At 43.7% G+C, this 22,604-nt stretch overlaps 1 protein-coding gene across 2 annotated transcripts in view; it reads left to right on the top strand.

Annotated features, from left to right (window-relative positions):
• The window catches only part of LOC143512101 (E3 ubiquitin-protein ligase SH3RF3-like), a 136,417-nt gene that overhangs the window by 14,294 nt on the left and 99,519 nt on the right, over positions 1-22,604 (top strand). The window lies entirely within an intron of this gene.

Genomic DNA, 22,604 nt, shown 5'->3' with positions numbered 1-22,604 from the left:
GAAGGAGAGAACCTGTTCCAACTCGCCTGCGGAAGCATGTTCTGCCCCATTCAGGAAGGATAAAAAGACCTGGCAAGGCTGGAGAGACACCTGCCACCTTCTACATACCCCTGCCTGATTTCCTTCCTCTCATGCACTTCAGTTTCATAGCATCATGAAAACTGTTGTGATATGCAACAAATGATAAAATAACATGATAGTGTTTCCTCATTTGGACTGACTATAATAACACGAGACGTTGCCTGGCAACAGCTGCAAGCTCTTCGACTGGTGCATGGAAGTTGTCCAGAGAATCCTGTGAGCTCTCTCCAGCTCCCTCTCTTCTGAAGATCGTCTAACAACCGACATCTGTTACATCTCAAGTATGCTGTTGTAGTCACCAGAACACCAGGAACTTCGTCCTATATCACATCAGAGCAGGTGAGCTGCTACAGCACCCCGGTTCTGACCCTCAGTTTGCTCTCAAGGTTCAAGAAATGGACACAAAATTGCAGTTCTGTTTGTTTAGTTGTTGTAGTTCTAATTGTTCTTGTTTTTGTCATCTGTGTGTGAAAAACCATTGTGTTTCCTCAGCACTGCTGTTACTTTAGATATTAGTTCTTTTCATAGGGGAGAAATAAAATTAAGCTTTGTCTAGCATAACTTTGACTAGCATAACTAGTGCTAGCTACTGTAACTATTTGAAGATCCGTTATATCATTATTGACTGTCGAGTTTCTTAAGTTCAGTGAAAGATAGCAACAGCTCCTCCACATGTTGGGTAAAGGTTGTGTGTGCCTGAGAGTTCTGCAAGCCGCTAAATCTCTCCTTTTCACATTCACCAACAAGCACAGCCAGGGAGCGTAGTGAAGGTTTTACCAGCGAGCACAGGCAGGGGGCGTAGTGAGGGCTACATATCCTCCAGTGGCCAATAGCCTGGAGCCACCAGCAGCCACCATGCGCACATGGACGCCGGGGCAAGATGGATCACCGTTGTCCAGAGGGACAGAGTGGAATGTGAGCTGAAGCAAGGGATACCTCCGTGCCCTGCTCCGGCATCATAAATCTGAACTGTGACAGTCCAACTGAGCTCCTCCATCAGCTCTTCCACTTGTGTGGTTTGAGGGATAAATAATGTGATGTTCTGCAGCCACTAAATATTTGCCAGCTGTATTGTTCACACTGGAATAGCTGGTGTTCTGCACCACACCTGCATCAGCCGTGCAGTATCAGTTTCCCACTAGAGGAGCTCAGACCACAGAGATGACCACAGAGTTTGAATATAGAATTACTCACTTCCCCCACATCTGTGGGTTTCATTCAGCATGGCCTTGTCCAAGCACTCAGACACAAATGCTGCAGGCCAGTGTGTCAGCTCCAGACCACTGGCAGCCAAAAAGCGAAAACAATGTTTATAATCAAGCAGTTGAACAGCAGGCCCCACCCATTTGGATTCACCGCGAGCCTCCTCCTTCAGCAGCACGAGGGACATAGAAATAATGACTTGCAAATTGTAATCAAGCAGCATTCATTGGTTCTATACACACCCTGCCAAGAAGCGGTCAGCCACATTTGAAAGCCTCCATCCATTTAAATGCATGGCCTCGGTTTGCTATGATTCCTTTATGCAACCCAGCAATTATGGTTTACTTGGCTTTGGAGTGAAATTATGACACCTCGAAATGTTCTAATAGCATGCATTGCTCCAGATCTGAGTCTGGGTATAGCCACTTTGCTTGGTCCACTTTTCCCATCATTCTTCTCCTTTCCTTTTGAGAAGGTCAGACCCAAACTGTTTCATTGCTGCCTGGTGGAAATGTGACACGCATTGGGTTCAGAGGGGGGTTGTGGATTTGTTCCAAGTAATGGAGGCAGAAAATTGAAAAGACCCTAACTCCAAATGCTGTTGCTGCTCGGTAGTGTGATGCTTATATTTTTTATTGAATTTAGCAGTTTACCCAGAATTCTACAGTTAACATCTGGAGTGCTTTGCTTCCTTTACATTACAGCTGTGGGGGTTCTGCAGCATGGCTTTGACTTAAGAGGCAAAAATTTTGATAATCAGGAAGGCGGCAGCCGGTAGCTGTGCAAAACCCTCACGTTACTGTCCTCAGATTCCCAGACTCTGAACGGAGAAAATAAACAAGCAATGACAAACACATTTAATGGATTTGTTATTGTTTTTTGCCTGTAAGCAGTTAAATAAAAGGAAAAAAACTGAGGCTCACAATGGGATTAAAAGTTTCTAATTGGAGACTGAGACAATTAAAAATGTGTAATGTTGAAGATCCAGTGGGAGTGTTGAGGGAAAACAAAAATGCCTGATGAAATGCATGATGGTGACTTCAGTGTACAGAATGAAACACGATCCTACACGCTCGGATTTCTGTTAGTCACACTAGCAGCTGAAATGTGTACGTGAAAATCAATAAAGAGCAGATGCATTTGCTTTTAAAGCATCTATTCAGGTCATGAAGGAGTCCCAGTGGGTAAGGAGAGCGGAAAGGCCAGCTCTGGACTGACTGTTATATGGAATTTTGAACAGATTTCAGGTTAATGAATGGCCCCTTGTACCATATAAAACTGTGCAACCCATCTCCCTCTTTCCAAACCAGTGCCAAGGGCACAACCATTGCCTGGTGGCCTACTGAAAATGCACTACTCTTGGAAACCGCAGATGAACGGTTCTTATGATCCATTTTTAGAAGATAATGGATTTGAAATGATTGACTCTTGGCTTTGCACTCCATCCCTGTTGTAGGCAGTGCGGCTGATTGATTTGGAGAGCGCAGTTGGAGGTAATTAACCAACAGAGGTATTATTTGAGCAGCAAGTATTTATGGCTATTAGGAAGCAGGGCTTTGGGACTCTGTGAGGATGTGTGAGGCCCCAGAGGCATGCTGGGAGCAGCCTAGCGGAGTGGGCAGAAGAGGGACAGGAGACCCAAACAGACAGTGGGGCAGGAGCCAGGGCTGGGCTGCATTTCTTTGATGCACACTCCACTGTCTGACATCCTGTCTGCCCAGCACTGCACCTGCAGGGAGGCAGAGCTACAGGAGACGTTGCCCTACTCCATCTGTTCCTGCAGTCTGGTTTGTTACTGCAAGACACAACGATCGGCCTACGCCTGATACCCAGCTTCGTAAAAAATGCCATCTGGACAGGGGGACCCGAGGGTAACCCCCCAGCCCAGTGGGGTCTTCGTCCGTCTCACTCTTCCGGAGCCCAGTGGGACCCAGTCATGCTGGCAGCCAGGAAGAGATAAAGAGCGTTTGAGCTGCATCACTCTCCAGATGGCTGCCATGTTGGCACAAGTCAAAAACACTCTCTTTAATTCTGTGGAGGAAAGGTACAGAGAAAAGGCATCAGTCTTTTAGATGGACCCCAGTTAGGCCTATCAGCACCAAACAAATGCAGCCCTGCGTAATCTTTCTGTGAATGAAGAGTGCAGTGTGGGCAGAGGTGCAAACAGGCAATCATTTGAAGACTATCTTTGATGTATTGTGAGTGATATTTGAAATAAGGCATGTTTCCAACTTTTCTAATTTTGTGCTTCAGTGCAGAAGCTCTGACTACAGAGATGGTAATTACCCAGTGGGAGTAATTTTAGCAGGCGGTGAAATATACATATGCCCAGTACAAATATCTTATTCCACGGGAATTTAGTCCCTCTTCAGAACCTTAGAGAGGAGGAAATATTTGATTTGCTATAATAAGAAAATGGGAAGAATTCTCTGGAAACAGCTGCAGCATTGCTAAGGTTAATGTGCCGCCCTCCGCCCTGTTCCCTGCCCTCAGCACATTTGAGGATGTGCGTTGTGCGATTCGTGTGATCTCCGAGCCGACAGCCATGGCTGCACCGTGAGGCAATAATCTGTGAGTGGGCCATGATTGCTGTGCGCTCGCTGCTTTGTTACTACAGACACGGATGTCCACACTGCATACTCTGCAGTCTGTGTGTTTGATAATCGCCATTAGCATCATATTACAATTGCATACTTTCGCCCATACACATCTACCTGGGGAGAGGAGAGCAGTGTTGGGTGCTGCTGGACACTACGATTCCCTGAACACAGTGCAAAAGAGTGACGAGAAGGAGTGAGTGAAAGGGAGGGAAAAGGAGGGGTGATGGAGAGTGAGCTAAGCACTACTTCCAGGGCCATGGTGCCTGGCTGGGCTTATAAAACAGTGTAGTGATTAATTCAATGAAAACTGTATATAGCCTTGCTTTTGCAGGAGATTGTGGAAGGAGGAGGCTGTGGAAAAAGATGATTCTGGAAGGTAGACATCGTGTAGGGAGGACCCCATGGAGGGTGGAGAGACACCATGGAGGAGACTGGAGATTGTAAAGGGCAGGGACTGCGGAGGACGTTGTGGGAGGAGAGTGTGAAGAGCAGAGCGTGTGGGGAGTGATGACTGAAAGGTGGGGACTGTGAAGGGTGGAGACTGGAGGAGCCTGGTGCTGTTGACCTCCTCAACACTCATTTCAAAGAATTGAGGAACCCATAGCCCCATCCCACCCTGCCCTTACATGATCATACCTTGCATACTAGTACACAGAGTGGGAGGGAAGGAGGAAGAGAGAGATTGAGAAGCTTTTACCTCTGGAGATCCACTTTAGATCTGTTTTCTGTAAATGTGGCTCGATGTTGTCCTTTCTGATCTGCACCATGTATGAATACGTGTTGTTTCTGAGATAAACTCAGTAAACTATATGGACTCATGCTGGATATGTCCAAATGAAGTATAGCAGTAATAGTGCTCTTTCCTAATGCCTGTGCTTTCCCACAAGGCAAAAGGGGAAAAATACATTGTGCAAGTTCATGTTGCAATAACTTTACTATATTAATTCTCGCATGGCATCTTGTGTCTCTTTTTGAACTGGTGCTATTCAGATTGGTCTCAGTGTGTCGCTGTCTGTGGTGTTAAACTGGCAAATTAAAAGCTGCGTTTGCACTTCCTGGAGACCTGAGACGAAGCATGTCTTCCATTTACTGGAACAGAGCAGCAAATTTGAACGATTCGATTTGATTTGATGTGGTTATGAGGTGACCCCTCCCCTCCTTTCTTCTCTCATTGGCTTTCAGGTCTTCTACGAGACAAATCGGCATCCAGCTGCTACATGTAAATTTGTGTGTGTGTGTGTGTGTGTGTGTGTGTGTGTGTGTGTGTGTGTGTGTGTGTGTGTGTGTGTATGTGTATGTGTATGTATGTATGTATGTATATATATGTATATATATATATATATATATATATAGGATGAGAAAGAGAAGCAGAGAGAATGAGAGGAGCAAGGAAAGGTGATACAAGGTGACTTGCCTGCCTTTTTTTCCAGCTACAAATATTCTTTAAGTATGTGCTGTGATGTGATACCCCATAGAGTGGGCTGGTGCACTAAGTGGAGCCCAACTCGTAAAGCTGATATGTTACTCGACGGTGGAAAGCGTTGCGGCACTAAAGAAGAGGCGGCAGTAATCAGAATTTGTCTCAGGAATGGCTTCTATATAACCACTCTAACGATTCCCTTAAACCAGGGTCTCCAATGAGATGTTGGAGATTTGTTGTTCAGTGAGGTCGCTGAAGGCATGCTCATTATTGTTTGTCAAAAGCAACAGAAGAATCACAAAAGCTCTTTTTCTCAGAGCGTGTGATAACACTCTTTGACTGTTTTGAGCTCTTTTTGTGTGTGCATGTATGACTGTGTAAAGCCAGGAGGCCCCATCTAATCTCTCTAACCCCATCCACATAAAGTACTGGAGCTGGATTGCTGTCCTTGCACCAGACAGGCATGGAGCTCTGTCAAGCTCTGATCGTTTTCCCCGGAAAACCACTAAGCATAAATGGAGGGTGTGAGAGGGTTCGTCATCTGAGCCAGCACACAGTGGGTGGCTCAGGGCTCGGCCGCGGTTGGGCCTGCGGTCAGGGGAACCAGGTCCGGACCATGAGAACCTGCTCCGAGCTGCAGAACAGAGGAGGCTCTAAGAGGCCAAAAGAGAAACAAGTGAAACAGACATGCATGTTCGTGTCTGTATGTGATCGTGGTGTGTGCTGTCCCACAGCTGTCTGCCCTCATTTGGGTATGAGCAGAGCTGGCTCATCCGCCACAACAACCCCCCCCCCCCCCCCCCCCCCCCCACTAGACTCCGCCCTGTATTTTACTGACCTGTTTGAGACGGGTATTTTAATTGCACATCATGGCACGGACAACTGAGGCCCTGATAAATGTGTCATGGCTTTTGCACACTGTTGGAAAAAGTAGTTGGCGCCTGGACTGTGACAAGCAAACATTTGCGTGCATCTGCAACACAAAGCACATGCAACTTTAACCAGACAGAGAGTCAGATAATCATACGATATCCCGCATATCCTGATAAGGTTCATCTTGTGATTAAGGCTGCTTTGCTTGCCGCCCCGCTGTCATGCCGTAAGATCTGACTCAGTCTGTCTGGCAGCACTGCCAGCAAACGATCCTCTCTCAAATGTCATGATTTCAAGGGATAAGTTTTATTTCTTGTGACAAGTGGAGGCTATGCAAAATGTGCTTGTAAAGCACAGGAATACATTCAGATCAGAGTTCAAGTCAATAACTAATTTTTTTTTTACACGGGAAGTGTTTGTTCAGCCAGAAAAATAAATAGACGCAACTGAAGTGTGGCATATATACCTAAGCTTGTGAAACAAAATCTATACATTTTTCTGCATTGTTCATTGATCATGTTTTTACACGGCCCAACAGTAGCACTATGATATTATATAAGGAATAGGTTAACAAGCAGAAGTGGTCTTTGTTTTGCCCAAACTCTGGCCAAACGGAAGACGGCGTCACACGAACTGTTGAACCAGGCTCGCTTTCCTCAGCCAGCCGCTGCAGGTGAAAACGTTTGAGGAAAACCATTACAAACAGCAGTGCTCAAGAGTGTGCTGGAAATGGATCATTTGTCTTGGTGTGCTGCATTAGTATATATTATTCCAGATTATTCCAGACTAACAGAGGGAGCTTGAGGGTCGTGTGTGTGCGTGTGTGTGTGTGGGGGGGGGGGGGGGGGGGGGGGGGGGAGGAGGAGAGCACAAGCCTCTCTGTGGCTGAGTATTTTCTAGGGCTGCTCTCTCCGAGCCTTCTGGGACTTCTCGTCTGTTGTCAGTTAGGTGAAACTAGAATGTGGTTAGGTCACAGACAGTACAGACAGCTCCATGAGTCTCTGAATCTGTGTACATTCTCTCTCTGTCTGACACACACACACACACACACACACACACACATGCTCAAACCAGGCAATATAAGACACATCACATCATCATGTACTCAGGCATATATCCACAGTGAGTTTTCCAAATTTATCTTTATGCATTTGGGACCTGTGTAACAAAAAACCCTTTATTCTGGTTGGAAGATAAAAATAAACAGTGATGTTTTCATTTTTTGCTGCTCTCTTCAGCAGTAGAGTAAGTGTTATCAGTGTTAATTACTTTGACAGGATCCTGTTGTGTGTTCTTTGCCATGTGTTAATTGGCTTGTGCGCTTGGTGACAGGAACTTCACCAACTTGGAAACGCTGGTGAGCTGAACACGGCATACAGAAATAGACTTGATGCTTCTTGCCAGAGTTCGCCCTCTCCTGCACCTTGCTCAGTAAACAAACAGACTGGTGATTAACTGCCGCTGGTTTTGGCCAGTGAACCTTGTGTGACCATTTCACATGCTGATCCTGGTGAGACTGAGTCTAGTGCTGGAGGAAGTACTGAACTAACAGTGCACTGACAGGTACCCTCACACCAACATAAAGGTCTGTGATTAAAAGGGGCACCCGGGCTGGCCCCGCCCCTTCTTCTCACAGGACAACAAAACAAAGAAGCTGATCCTTCGTACCTCACCACTGTTATCATCAAATTAGACACAGCCTTGCACGTGGAGCCGCAGGACACCATTATCCTGCTGCCGTCCTTCAAAGCCCCTCTCATGCTGCTCTCTCACCCAGCAAATCCCTCCATCCAAATTATCTGACCTTATTCCACGCTGAGCTGCTGCTCAAACAGAATTGCCTTATCATTCACTTAATGATGTGTCCACAGGCTGTGCTGCGTTTCTGTGCATCACAGGGAGCTTTTGGTGTGAGGGAAATAAGGCTTATTTCTAATAGACATGCTGGACTGAAAAGAGTCATAATTACCTTAGAATGAATTAGGACGGCCATGTAGGGGGACGTCCTTTCAAAGTGTTCAATCTGATGACTCAATGCACATTTCAGGAGGAGTGAACTGTGGGCCTGTCTCACCTGTGAAACTATTTCTAATCAGGAACTTTCATTAGGTTTCAGGGGAAATCAATTACCAACTCAGCCTAGACCTTCAGTGCAGAAGTTAACAGATGATTCCTTAGGGAGAAATGTAACTTGCTCAAACAAGTGCATGATTTTGCAAACGGTGTAATTTTCTCTCTCTTTAACAGATAATGAAAACAATAACATATCTTTTCTTTGCTTTAAAGGATTATACACCTTCAAGTTGCATCTACAAGAATCGACATGTTGCTGTTGTTATCAGATCTTGTCTCACTGATCGGTTGTGTGGGAATGCAGCCAAAAGAACCGTTCCCAGTTCACAACACAACACAATACAAAGCAACTGGAAGTTTATTATCTCGAACCACAAGAACACATATTCAGGGAACCTTTGGATTAAAGACCTCTGATGTCAAAATGAGAGAGTAGAAGGGTCTTGCGGAATGATCTAGTAGTGAAATCTTCTCGATGGGAATCATTATAGGTCAGTCTTGTAGAGCAGAACTTCATGGTGCTCTCAAAGCTTCAGTTAGAAGAAGCAAAACTTTACATATGGCACATGATGTATTTTCCTCTACAATTTGATCCAAGTTCTGAATACAATAACCCATTTAGCATGCCAAAACTCTCCTGTGTGATGAGATCTACTGACTAACCATGTTCCACTGTGCTGAGATGCTGTGGACTGTTGCTCAATGGATTTTACCTGGCTGTAAACTTTCAGTCAGTCAGTAAGGGACGGGGATGTGTCAGAAACCAGGGTAGTTCTAATGGAAAGAGAGGAACAGCAGCATAGGTGAGTGAGTGAGTCTGTCTCTCTCTCCCTCTCTGCCTCTCCCTCCAGACAAAATGAGGCTGAACCAACTGAAATTCACTGGAGCTGTTTTATCAGTGTCAGGTTTGCGTTCATATCTAGTCTATCACTGACGTCATTGTCTGAGCTTATGGAACGATTGTCCATCAGTGGGCACCCAGATCACTGCACACAGCATTTTCTAAGCACCCTTTCTGGGTCACCTTATCTCTCAAGCCCGTTTTGAAGGCCTCCTCAGAGTCAGATCAGTTCTACCACAAGGCAACCACTCTGGGCTTTATGAGGCTATTTAAGAGGTTTTTAAGGCTTTTCTGCAAGTCTCCCATGGAGTCATCTAACCCCACTGTAGATTTGGAATGATCACTGTGGCCTGGCTGTGTTGGCCGTGTAGCGATGTGTTGCCCGGTGGAGCGAGTGCCAGGTGCCTGCTGCTTCACCCACTGCCTTTGGTAATTGGTCCCAGTGTGGAGCTCAATTCTGTTGTTTCATTAACACAGAAACTATATCCCTCAACCTTCGGACATCATGCTGACCAGTTCACTCATAGGCACGTGTTAAATCTATCTATCCAGTACCTTAGTTGTAGTGTTTAAGCTCAACAGTATTAAAACTAGTGAGAATGCAGGATTCATGACATTTTAATCATCCAAACCAAACAGCATCTTAAAGGAAAGCTGTTTGATGTGTGGTTGAATTTGTGGAGGCCTCTAAGATAAAAGTAGTTCAAACATGGTCTATGTCCACTTCTGTGAATATTTCCCTCATTTGCCAGTTCAGGCTGATAGCGCTCTTTTCTGTTCCACTAGAACTTTCTGGTAGAAGTGATTAATAAAACATTTCCAGTAGGAATACATATGAAAGTGAGAAGCTTTTGGTATGGGTTTCAGAGACACTCATCTCCGTATTCTCAGAGACACTCATCTCAGTAGTCTCACAGACACTCATCTCAGTAGTCTCAGAGATACACATCTCAGTAGTCTTTCTGCTGGAGTTCAACTGTATTCTGCATGTACAGGGCTGTTGGTTAATCATTGGTTAAGTGATAGTACAAAGGGGCAAGACTAATAGACACTTGAAAACAGGCAGAAGTCAGTACACTAGATAGATAAATGCTCGTTATGCAGATAAAGATGCTGGCAATACTTCGCAATGACAGACGGGTTGCGGGAAGTTATGTAGTGTGTGTGATTAAACAATACAGGTGAAAGCAGTCACTAGTATTCTGGAGAGTGTGATCTCTGTGGTGAGGTGTGGGTATAGTAGGGCCATTCCTGACATTAATTAAGGGGTGTGTTACTGAGGGCACATGTTCATTAAGTACTGTGTTACTGAGGGTGTGTGTTTGTGCTACTGAGGGAGTGTGTTAATTAAGGAGTGTGTTACAGAGGGTGTGTATTAATTAATGAGTAGTGTGTTAATTAAGCAGTCTGTTTCTGAGGGTGTGTGTGAATTAATGAGTGTTACTGAGGGTGTGTGTTAATTAAGGGGTGTGTTACTGAGGGTGTGTGTTCATTAAGTAGTGCATTACTCTGGGAGTGTGTTAATTAAAGATTGTGTTACTGAGGGGTTTATTAATTAGGGGTGTGTTACTGAGGGTGTGTGTTAATGAGTGCATTATTGAGGGAGTGTATTAATTAAGGAGTGTGTTAATTAGGGGTGTGTTACTGAGGGTGTGTGTTAAATAATGAGTGCATCATTGAGGGAGTGTGGTAATTGAGTGTGTTACTGAAGGGGTGTATTAATTAATGAGTGTGTTACTGAGGGAGTGTTTATTAAGGAGTGTGTTACTGAGGGAGTGTGTTAATTAATTGCCCTGGTTTGTCCCTGCTCTATGACTGCTTCCTGTGCCTGCCTACACAAAAACACGAGAGGTGTTAACCACCTCTGTCCCCAGTGTCTTTCCTCAAACCTATTTGTGCAAAGCCACACTTCATAGGGCCCAAATGAAGGCATGCAGGCATTTGACAAACAGTGTCGGGCTTTGCCCAAATCCCCTAGAACACATATGTCAAAGTCAAGGCCCGCGGGCCAGATCCGGCCCGCGAATTGATTATCTATGGCCCCCTGGATGATATTTAATTACTATTAGAACCGGCCCGCAGGCCACAGCCACCCGCTGGTGTTTTGCACGCACAAACACTACATTCCCCACAATGCAACGGTAGCCCGCGAAGTCACTGCAGCGCGCACAAGCGGTCAGCGCGGCGAAAATAACGTAATCGCAGTGGCTCAGCTCGTGCGCGAGCGTCTCGCGCGCTGTCGATTCGCGAGGTCGTGCATCTCCCGAATTTTGTACTTTGCGCGCGCCGCGCCTCAGCGCAATGAACAGTCAGTTCATACATCTTTATAAGGTGGAATTAAAGCACTTGTACGTCACTTTCAAGGTTCATTTCAATATTTCCCAGCACGTTAAACTTAATTAAGTTAAATATTTATACATATATTCGAAATGATTCGAAATAATTCGCTTTTTATTCACATTATTTAATGGTTGTTTATTTTCAAAACGCCCAATATTAACGTCTTCACGTTCTCTCATGTTTCGTCCTGGAATTACAAGATACAAGAGAACTGTTCAGTCACTTTCAACAAGCATTTTCAAGTACTTTAGCTTAAATTCCAGCACTTTTCAAACCTTTACTTTATTCATGTTTGCTTGTTGAAAAATATTTTCACTTGAAAATAAGAAAATATTGCTTTATTCATTTAAGCATTAAATAATATACACTGTGTTAGGTCTTGGTTCAATAGGCTATGTGCAATCATTTAAATATGTTTTAATAAACATTGAACCAGTCCGGCCCTCGGCTTGTAGCAAATTTGTTTTTTTGGCCCTCGGTGTATTTGACTTTGACATCCCTGCCCTAGAACATCATACCAGCGTACGCAAGCATGTTCTTCAGTCTGATGCTTCATGACAATAACAAGAAATGAAAAATTAAGCAAGACCTTCTTTTATATATTTCCCAGATTTTTTTTCAAATAATCAAAAATGATATTCTTGCATTTCAATGGGAAAAAAAAGTCGAAAGAAGTTTATAAACAAAATGCTAAGGTGTTTTAGTAGCAGGTACACGCCGTGCTTCCTGTAACGTGTGTCATTTATGTAACTGCTGCTTTTGCAGTAAATTAAAGCTGAGTACCTAAGGTAATGTTAGAGAGGTCTTCATTCAGGTTCCAGCTGTTTGCTGACTCTAGCTTCATGCATGATTTACACATCTCCCGGAGGGCTGCGACCTTTGTTTCATACCATCTGTAGATTTTGCCAGATGGCTGTTTTTAAATGATCTATAGATTATGTGTCCTGACTGAGGCAGCGTGAGGTGTCCGTTATAGACTGTCATTGCATGCTCAATGCAATAGCAAAACAGAAAATACAGACTAGAGATCTTTATAGCTTGACTTTCAGTTGACACACGAGTAAATCTTTGCAGCTTTTTGTTGAGAATTTTTCTTCAAAATGTGATATAATGATCTTCGTTCTGTTGAGCTGTTTGTGTCTGTTGCTTTTCTAAAATAACTAACTAAAATCCTAAACCCCGATGAAGCCCTGAAGCATACTTCATTACCAAGATTACTGTAATTCCCTCTTCATTTGTGTATCTAAGGCACATATTAGACTCTTCTCTGGTAATGCCATTGGCTTTCCTTCTCTTAGCTCATCCTTTCTTCTTCCTGTGTGTGTGTGTCTGTGTGTTTGTTGTACTATTATATTGCAAGCAACCTTGAGTGTGAGAAATGTGCTAGATAAATTAATCTATTATTATTATTATTATTATTATTATTATAAGCATTTATGAAAATGAGACCAGACTGTTGTGAGTGCCTGCAGGCCACCTGCTGAGTGTGAGGCGGTGTTAGAGCTTAATTGTGATTCTTAATTCTGATTCCTCTCCCTGAATGCACTTTAGGGGCAGTAGACACGCAGCAGTGTCGATGTTTCAAACTTGAGGTTGTGTGGTAATGACTTGGGATAAACAACAAATCTGAAAATCATCTCCACCTCTATAAGCAATCATTACTTGCCAACAAAAAAAGTTTTACTCTTCAGTAGAGCAATTTAATGTTTTATTTAATTTAATGGACAGAAAGGCATTTGTCTTGTTGACCCTTTTTGTGCAAATGCATGACGACATACACTCATGCACTTGCAGATACAATACATGTCTCCTCACTCTCAGTCTAATAATTCAGTTGGTCTTCCGGTGCTGTCACACGGTATTGTTTATCATTTGTGAGAACGTTCAGATAGGCAAAGGGTTCAGAATCTGCTCAAGACAGAGACAATAGACTGTCTGAACTTGAGCAGATCTATTTGTGTGCAGAAAAGTCTTCTGCAGTGCACAGAAAGTGTGAGGATATTTAACCTTCCATTAGCAGAGTTTAGTGGATGGGATCACATGTGCTACCAAACTAGGGTGACCATATTTTTGTTTGGGAATACCAGGACACTGTGTGTAAGTTGTCGAACGGGGGTGGGGGGGGGGGGGGGGGGGTGTCGAACGTAAGTTGTCGAACGGGGGTGGCGAACGTAAGTCGTTGGTTCTCCGCTGAGTATGATGAGGCTCAACTGATGAGGCTCAGGGATTCCGTGTCATACAGCGCCGTGCTCAGGGTCCTAGTGCCTGTAGAATTAATGGCCCGATTAACGTAATTTAAAAACCAGAACATTTCCACAGTTTTAAAAAATATCCCGGGACGCCCGGGACAGGACGTGAAATACGGACATGTCCCGGGAAATACGGACGTTTGGTCACCCTAACAAAACACCTATAGGCCAAGATCCCAATCCCAGGAGTTTGAGAGCACTTTGAGAGCCCCCACAACCCAACATGACTGAAACTCAAATGTACTCACACTTTGAGTACCCCCTCACTCTAAAACCACCTACATTCTGACAGCCCGGACACCCCAAGTTTACCCTCACACCTGGAACCACCACACTCCAAGAATGCTTACACATTGAGAATGATTCACACCTCTACCCTAATAACATCCACACACTGAGATCACCTTCACCCCAGAACTCCCACACACTGAGATCTCCTGCCTTCCCATAACACCCACACTCATTATCAATACACCAGGGAATTTTGGGTATTACCAATACCCCAGGAGCACCCACTCCCTGACAACCTCCACTGCATCCTGATTTCATATTCAGCTCTATTAGACACTCAACAACACACTCCAGTCATAGCAGGGACATAATGTGCTTTTGACTTAACACTGTCATGTTACCATTTATATGCTTTGGTTTGGAGTTGGTTTATAGGAGAGGAGAAACTTAAACATCTTGATCTAAATAATGGGTAATAGTAAGACATCTGATACTTCAAAAGGAGACAGCAAATAATGCTGCTTGAACATAATTATGTCCTTGACTTACCCGCCTCATCTCCCTTACCTGTTTTCTCTTGTATCCAAAAAGTTGATGGAGGCTGATTCCAGATCAGGTGCAGGGTGTCACTATCAGTGTCCATCTGAAGGAGGATTGGTTAGCTTCACCCTCCCTGTGGACAAAGCACTTGGCCAAGCTAATTAAAGTGGCATCGATTGAGACTTGCTGGCCAGGAGAGTGCAGTTGCTACAGCCTGGACTGTTAACTTAGACACAATGCTGTATGTTATTACTTTACCTCCCCCTCCTTTTCACTAGGCGTCTGGTATGTATTGTTCAAGAAAGCTTCGAAACTGTTGCTAAGCGATGCTGTCCACATGAACCATGATAGATTGCCCATTGAGTCAGGTCATGGGTGTGACTCCATCTCATGGGGCTGCTTTTTAATCGCAGACTAACAGACTACAGACCACTGAACGCCATATGAATGAACATGAGAGTCTGGGCAGGAACAGCGCAGGTTTTGAGATCAATCTACCAATTTTTTTTGCCAAGAGAGTAGTAGAGGATATAAAGATATAAATGGTGTGGGAGATGAGGGTGGTTTATGACATCTCAGATGCACCAGCCCCACACACATCTTGTTATCTTATTAGCAAGTCCAAGCACTTTCAGAAACAAATTAGAATAAATATTGCATAGTTACTCTTGCAGCAGACCTATAAAGAGTATGTAGTTAGGTATCCTCGTGTTTTTGGATGTAGGGGGCGGGGGATGGGGGGGTGGGTGAGACCCATACACGATGGCTGCTGCGCATGTAGTGAATTCTTAAGTGAGAGTACATAGAGTGGAGCTCTGCATATATCTCCACTAATCTCCAACCATCAAAGGGCCTCACGTCTTCCATGATGAAGAAATTTCAGTGGCCACAGTCTCCCTGCATCAGGCGTCCTTGCGCTCCATCATCTCTTATGCATCCCGATCATTCCTAAAGATACAAAGAATTCAATGTAGAAGAGCTGATCCTTATTATCCATGATGCTATTATCTCTGAAAACTCACAGTCCTTTGTTCATTCTGTAGGGCACTGCAGTCAGAACGGCCCAGAGATGTTTGCTTTACATTCTTCCAGGACAATCCGCAAGCCGCAAGGTTTTGACCAAGTAGAATGTGTTTGCTACTGATTTAACATCATGGAAACTTTAGGAAGCTGGTGTCTTTAACATAATAACCGTCTGTGTTGTTGAAATAAACCGCACAGGTCTCTGGACTCAGCAGCGGCAGACATCCTACCGTCATCCGTTTTTAATGAGGGCAGTCATTAATAACCCAACAGTGTGTAATCCTTCAGAGGCGAGATAGCAGAGCTGATGACTGCCAGCCTAAGAAGACTTCATTTAATACAGATCATGTTGACTTAGAGCAGCTCCAGGAGCCTTGCCAAGAACCAAGCTCATGCTCGGAAGTTATGAGCGCCCGATTGGCTGCAGGGTCATCTTGATGTCACTGCTTTGTGTTAATAGCTTTTGTATGAGGAAGAGAAATAAATCTTTTTGCCATCCACCAGCCGCCTTCTGCAGGCACAGGGGGATGGGAGCAGGGTGGGAGTGTGGTGTAGGTGGGGGTGGGGTTGGTTCTGGTCAGAGGGTGGGGACTAAAAATGAGAATGGGGAAAGTGTGAAAAAATATATTTAATTGCACAGGGTCCAGGAATGCTGCCCTGCTGAGTTATCTTTTATCACACAAGCGAGAGCAAATCTCTACAGAGAGGGGGAAAGAAGGGGTTGTAAAAGATGGAATATGTTTCAGTACTGAGCAGCTCTTTTGGGTTTGAAATGTTTTAATGTTTCCTGTAAGACATACACATGCACACAGACACAGTGCAGGCTATAATTACCAGTCATTATTAGTTAAAGTATGGGTGGCTCAACATTGTGTAGGTGAAGGTTCAGTCGAGTGCTTGGCTAAGTAATTCCAAATTTGCATTACTCTGGTCCTGTGACTATGACAGCTAGAAGTGACTCCATGACACCAGTACTACACCATACTGGATACTTTTATATACATCTCAGACAATTAGGGATGTAACTTCACTTTTCTGAAATGACGTACAGAAGCTGTCCATCTACTGTATTTCCAATTACACAGCATTAAACATGAATATCATTAAATATGTTTCTCTGTTTAATGGAGATGTTTTCAGAAGACTGAAATGTTTCATGTGCTTCTAGAATTGTTTAGCAATCCTCAAGGCACATAGGAGACATATGGCAGATGCAAAAAAAAACAAAACAGCATTCCATTCCATTCATCCTAGCAGATGAAAGCAAACATGAACCAAACAGGCAGGCACTGTCTAATTTAATGGACAGCCAGGCTGCCTCTGCAGTGGTGCTAGAGCAGAATGAGCCTTTCTTCATGAGTCAGGGGCTTAATGAGGGATTGGGACAGCCTGTCATTTTCTAATTAAGATGTGCAATACTTCTCCATTTACCTTCTATATGTCAGTGTGTGTGTGTGTGTGTGTGTGTGTGTGTGTGTGTGTGTGTGTGTGTTACATGTGTTTGTGCATGTTGTCACTGTTGTTTGTGTAGTCTCCTCTGGATTTCGAATTCCTGGAGACCCCAGTGACAAACCATGAATAATCCCTCTGCTCTCCACGTGATCAGTGAAATCAGTGTACACTTAGATGAGAGCACCTCTGAGACTGACCTAAGATCAGTGATCATCCATTACATGAACACTGCTTTGTAGTCAAGAATGGGTGATCTTGGGTCCAAGTTGGGTCCAGTGAGTGAATTTTGGACTGCCTTAGGTAGAAATAGAAATTAGTATTATTATTCACAAATGTGAATACAATAAAATGAAATGAAATAACAAGGACACTGAAACAACCAGGAGAACCTGAGATGCACCAAAAGAGCCCTGAGGTTAGTTTCAGTCTAGCAAGAACTATGAGGCATGCAAAAGGAGGCTGTACTGCAGCTCTGCGGTGGTCAGAAATCTCCAACTCTGTGCTACTTGTCCTGACCTCCTGTTCTTGTACACCTATGGCAGGCCCACAGCTCGGGAGGCTGGCCATTGTGGCACACATGGAGCAGAGCCTGTGGTTAACGGGCCCACAGCAGTGTCACCATGTCCAATTAGTGTCAGAGCAGCCAAATACAAAAGAGTTATCTGTTGTTGATTCATTGTGCACATAAATGCTTTCAGCTACTTCACAAGGGGAGCAATAAGAAATGAATAAGAAAGCAGATCTTTAGTGGATGATGATGATCATAATGATACAACAATGAAGTGATAGTTTAAGGATACACAATGCATGCATGATTTAGAGCAATCAAAACAAATAAAAAATGAAAAAAAAGAAACAAAACAATGGCTGTAGACCATGTGTCCTGATTATACACATCGTGTTCAGGCATCAAATGCAACACTTCTAAGCTTGTTTCTTCATCGTCAGATGCTATATTTACATTGGACTTGTTTCCTGCCATCTGACGTTGTAATTTTTAGTACTGGGTGCAGGCAACTGGAAACCTGACTATGTTGCTACTGCACATAGGAGCAGGTCTCTGGTGTAGAATAAATAATGTTTTTGCACAATGAAGAAATAACATTTAATAATGTGTTTCTAATTTGGAGATTAAGATGCCTTTTTGTTTTCTAAGAGGTTTCTTCAGGCTGTTAGTTGGGTTTTGATCATGGTGGTGAGGCTTGCTGAAATTACTGCAGATGATGTTCCTCACTATGAGTGTGACATTTATGGAGATATTTATGGAGATGTCATGCTTTATGGCCTCCCAGCCAGACCTGCCATCGGATATGCTAATTACTGACTGGTTAATGAAGAGCACCAACAAAGAGGAAGCAACCAACCCATTTACAAATTTAATGGCCAAAATTGTCATTCAGTGTTTGTGTGTAAAGTGCGGTGACGAGGAGAGACTAATCTTGTCATGGAAACACTATCCTGATAGAGTGAACCTTAAATATAAAATTTAAACCTATTAAATATTTAAGAGTCTATAAGATTTCTATGATTTTTACTAATCCTTGACTATACTTGTAATGCGTAGTTTAAAACCATTTTTGTTTTCAGGATTCCACTTTTTTTCCCAGTTCATTTCTCTTCTACTTTGATGTACTTTTCAAGAAACCTTGGCCTCTGTGTTGGATATCTGAGTTCTGGCCTTAGTTCTGGAGCATCGTGTGTTTCCCTCAGCAGGGTGTGCTGGACTATTTGGTTTTTTCCTTTGTTTGGCTTTCTGGTAAGGGTGATTGGATTTGACCTCTGTGTTGGGCCATCTGGGTTCAGTGCTTCTAAAAGAACATTGTCAGCCTCTCTCAGGCTTAAATTCCCTTTAGTGTAATGATTTGAGATCATAAACTTTCCTCTTGGAATGCATATCTATCTGAATACAGCCATAATAGCTGAACCAGAGTTGGAAAGCTGCTACTTTAATTGGTTGAGCAGAAGTTGTGGGATTGTGCTCTGATGGACCTCCAGAACAGCAGCACAGACTAAGAACATTGGTTGCAATGTTAGATTTTCATACCTGCAAATTGTTTTGTATAACATTGATCTTGTCAACTCTCCTTCAAAGGAGAGTGATCTTAGGGGCAACGGTCCATTTGTGGGACGTTCCTGCTCGGGTATTGATCAGAACGTTTGTGAGCGACTGAGGTACGGTATGTATCTGGCTGCAGGGAATTAATTGCTGTAGGCAGAAAATAGCGATGACTGATTGTGAAACAGCTAATCCTAAAAAAGCAACTATCTGTCAGCTTCAGTGCAGCTCTGAGCTACAGAGGAGCCCCTAGGCTTTTCAACACTGCACTTCTCAGTCAGCTGTGTGTGTGTGTGTGTGTGTGTGTGTGTGTGTGTGTGTGTGTGTACATGCAGAAATGGGAGAACTGTGTCTGTTTGATTTATTCCCTTGCTCATGTGACCCGTTTAATTCAGAGCCTCTGGGAATGGGAACGCTTGTTTTAAATAATGCTAGGAAGTTGGGTCAACATGCTCAGGTGTTATTCTGACCAATTACTAGCCGGAATATCATTTGGATAACTCGGTAGCTGCTGGATAATTCAAGAGAGGCAGGGTCATATTAAAAGCAAGCACTGGAAGATTATTTGAGGGACTCTTCAGTGAAAAAGACTGTATCGGCAGGTTTAATTGGCAGTAACTCCCTGACCAGCATTGCAACAGGTTATAATGAAGTGTTCAATTAATGCAGCTCAAGGCTACACACACATATGGCTTGCTAATTGAACAGAACACTTGCTCTCACAACAGACACGTACAACTCTGCAATTCTCACTACTTTAGAAGTGACGTATGGCAATTGGCTCTGCAGAGGCATAGTTGAGGTTCATTGTTCATGAGTTTTTTTTCTCCTAACTTCACCTTGATGCTTGAACATCACAGGATTTTACAGGAAATATCTCAAGAGTTAACCTAGCACACAGTCTGTTTTACATATCAGATCACAGATCACGTGACACTGGCATGCAGTTAGATAACATGGGCAGATTATTCTATGTCATCAGCTTTCACGTGAGCCTCAATTAGACCCACAGTTTCACAACATGTCTGAGGATGAATGGTGCTATTGTCTGTGACTGGGACACTGAGCTGGCCACTGCTGTGGTAGTAAGAGTGTGACGAGACTCACTCTTGGCAGAAGCATACTTCACCGCAGTTTTCTGGGCCTGCCTCTAGTGTCTCTCAGCACTGCAATCTGAATTGCCAGCACACGTGTCGCTACTTACCTGTCTCTAAAAGACGCCCTCCGTGAGCTTAAACTGGTTGTGTTTAGAGGAAAAACAACACAAATGAGTGCAGCCCAGGGGCTCTCAGAAACACAGTGTAGTACTGTACATCTGCTGAGTCTAATTCCTCCCACAGTATTACAGTGTATTGTACCACTGTAGTTAGTTGCATTAGCAGCAGAGTAATGCACCGCCACTGTTTGGCACAAGTCACTGCAGCATATAGATGGCAGACACAAACACACAGCGGCTTTTAGACTTAATGACGGCACTAATTAGCACTCTTCAGTACTTGGCACTCTGTACACATGCAGCAGTGCATTATGGGAAAAGGGGAGGAGCATGAGCCTGAGATGAGTTCTGGCAGCACGCAGGCAGTGATGGGTGTTCTCTGAGGGAGGGAAGAAGCTGGGCCCGGGGCTCCCTGCTCATGCTCTGCCAGACTTCACTCTCTTTGTTCATTTGTGTAGGTGAGTTGGAGAGTGCCTCACCATCACTTGTTCAATGAACAGCCGCTGGGTTTTATAACACATGATAACTGTAATTACTAGTTATTATAAATACCATCCTTAATGCAGTGAGATTCTTTGAGAATTGAAGGAATCGGCCAAACATTTAAAAGGCACGCCAGTGTAGCTAGTCAGAAAGAGTTTGCATTCAGTTAGAAGTCTTTGAGGTTACAGCTCAGTAACCCCTATGACACAGTGCATAGATAGCACTTAATAAAAGTATAATGTGCTTGTCTTCATAGTCTGCCATTCCTTGTTCCAAGTCACTTGCCCAGTAATTCACTGCTTGTCCATTTAGCCAAGTAGCAGAACCTGGGGAATGAACATGCTCTAGTGGACTTCACCCTAATAGTAATAATGGACTATTCTGCAATGCTCTCTTACATTAAGGGCCTCTTAAATGGGTTTAGGATTCGATTGTCAAGGCCATATGACCACCACAAGGTAATTTGGAGCTAAATGAAAACCAGGTTTCTTATGGTTTAGTGGGTGCTGAAGTTTTCCTTTTATTTTCCTAACAAAATCAGATGTTTTGATTTAGAGTCTCAGCCTTCTCAAACATCTTACCCTTTAACAAAAATAGCTTAGTACTGTCTGAAGTAGTGTATTTTTATTCCTTACTTTATAAATATTTGAGAACTGAAACATTTTCCTCATTTGTGGTGGTGCAAAAAGAAGTGTAAACACTGTGGAAATGTTAAGAACCCCGAGCACACAGCTTGCACCCTCACAAACCATGTACTTTTTTGCATTAAACTGCCTTTGATCCCTGAAATATAATGTAAATCACTGATGGCCTTGAGGTCTCTCAGAGACAGAACAAACAGAACATAGTTTTTCAAGAGTCATTTCAAATGTAGGGTCACAGCAGTCAACAAGTACTATAAACCCATGACAGAAGCCTGAACTTCTCCATCACATTTTGTCATTGTACTTCATGAACATTGGACTTCTCTATCACATGTTCCATGGTACATTCATGCAGCCACAAAAGACCCCTTTACAGCAGAAGGTAAAAGCATGTCTATAATACATGTGTGTTGACACATGTATGTATTCTTTAAACTGCATGGGTAAAATGCTTTCGGGGAGTGGGAGTGGGGTGGCTGTGTTTCATAGGCTTTCTGTTTTTTAGAAAAGTCCATACATCAATTTGCAACCGCTTATCCGGGTCCAGGTCACGGGGGCAGTAGACTAAGCAAAGGCCACCTCTTCCAGCTCTTCTGGAGGGATACCAAAGCGTTCGCAGGACAGCTGAGAGATATAATCTCTCCAGCGTGTCCTGGGTCTTCCTCGGGGTCTCCTCCCAGTTGGACATGCCTGAAGCACCTCACCATGGAGGAGCCCAAAGGGTATCTGGACCAGATGCCTAAACTACCTCAACTGGCTCCTCTCTACATGGAGTAGCAGCGGCTGTACTCCAAGTCTCTCCCGTATAACCGTAATCCTCACTTTATCTCTAAGGAAGAGCCCAGACACCCTGCAGAGACCCTGGACCTTATCCTCTGTACTGTACTCTCATACTGGTCATCTCAGGAAGTTTAGATGTTTAAACAAATTCCAAAATATATAGATCTTCCCACTTTTGGTCCAGCCTTGTTATGGTTGCAGCCTAACTATTATATACGGAATAGATCTACTCAGCTGGGAGTCTTACAAAGGTGCTCACCCCTTCACCTGCATTGCTGAGTTCTTTGGAGTCTTCATCCCTTTTTGTCATTTTATTTTGCTGATATGCACCTTTAACCATGATTAATAAGCCTTGGCCAGGCTGCTCTCTGAATCTGTAATGAACTGAGTTCTCTGCTCTGTAGGTTAGTCCCAGTTTTCTCAGGGCAGTCTTATTTGATCAAGGACATAAGAAGGTGAGAGTTGTTCTGCATTTCCAGTAATCAAAATGCTGATGTCC

The sequence above is a fragment of the Brachyhypopomus gauderio genome, chromosome 4 (genome assembly GCF_052324685.1).
Source record: "Brachyhypopomus gauderio isolate BG-103 chromosome 4, BGAUD_0.2, whole genome shotgun sequence".
Taxonomy (NCBI): Eukaryota; Metazoa; Chordata; class Actinopteri; order Gymnotiformes; family Hypopomidae; genus Brachyhypopomus; species Brachyhypopomus gauderio.
This window is presented reverse-complemented; position numbering and strand designations above follow the sequence as displayed.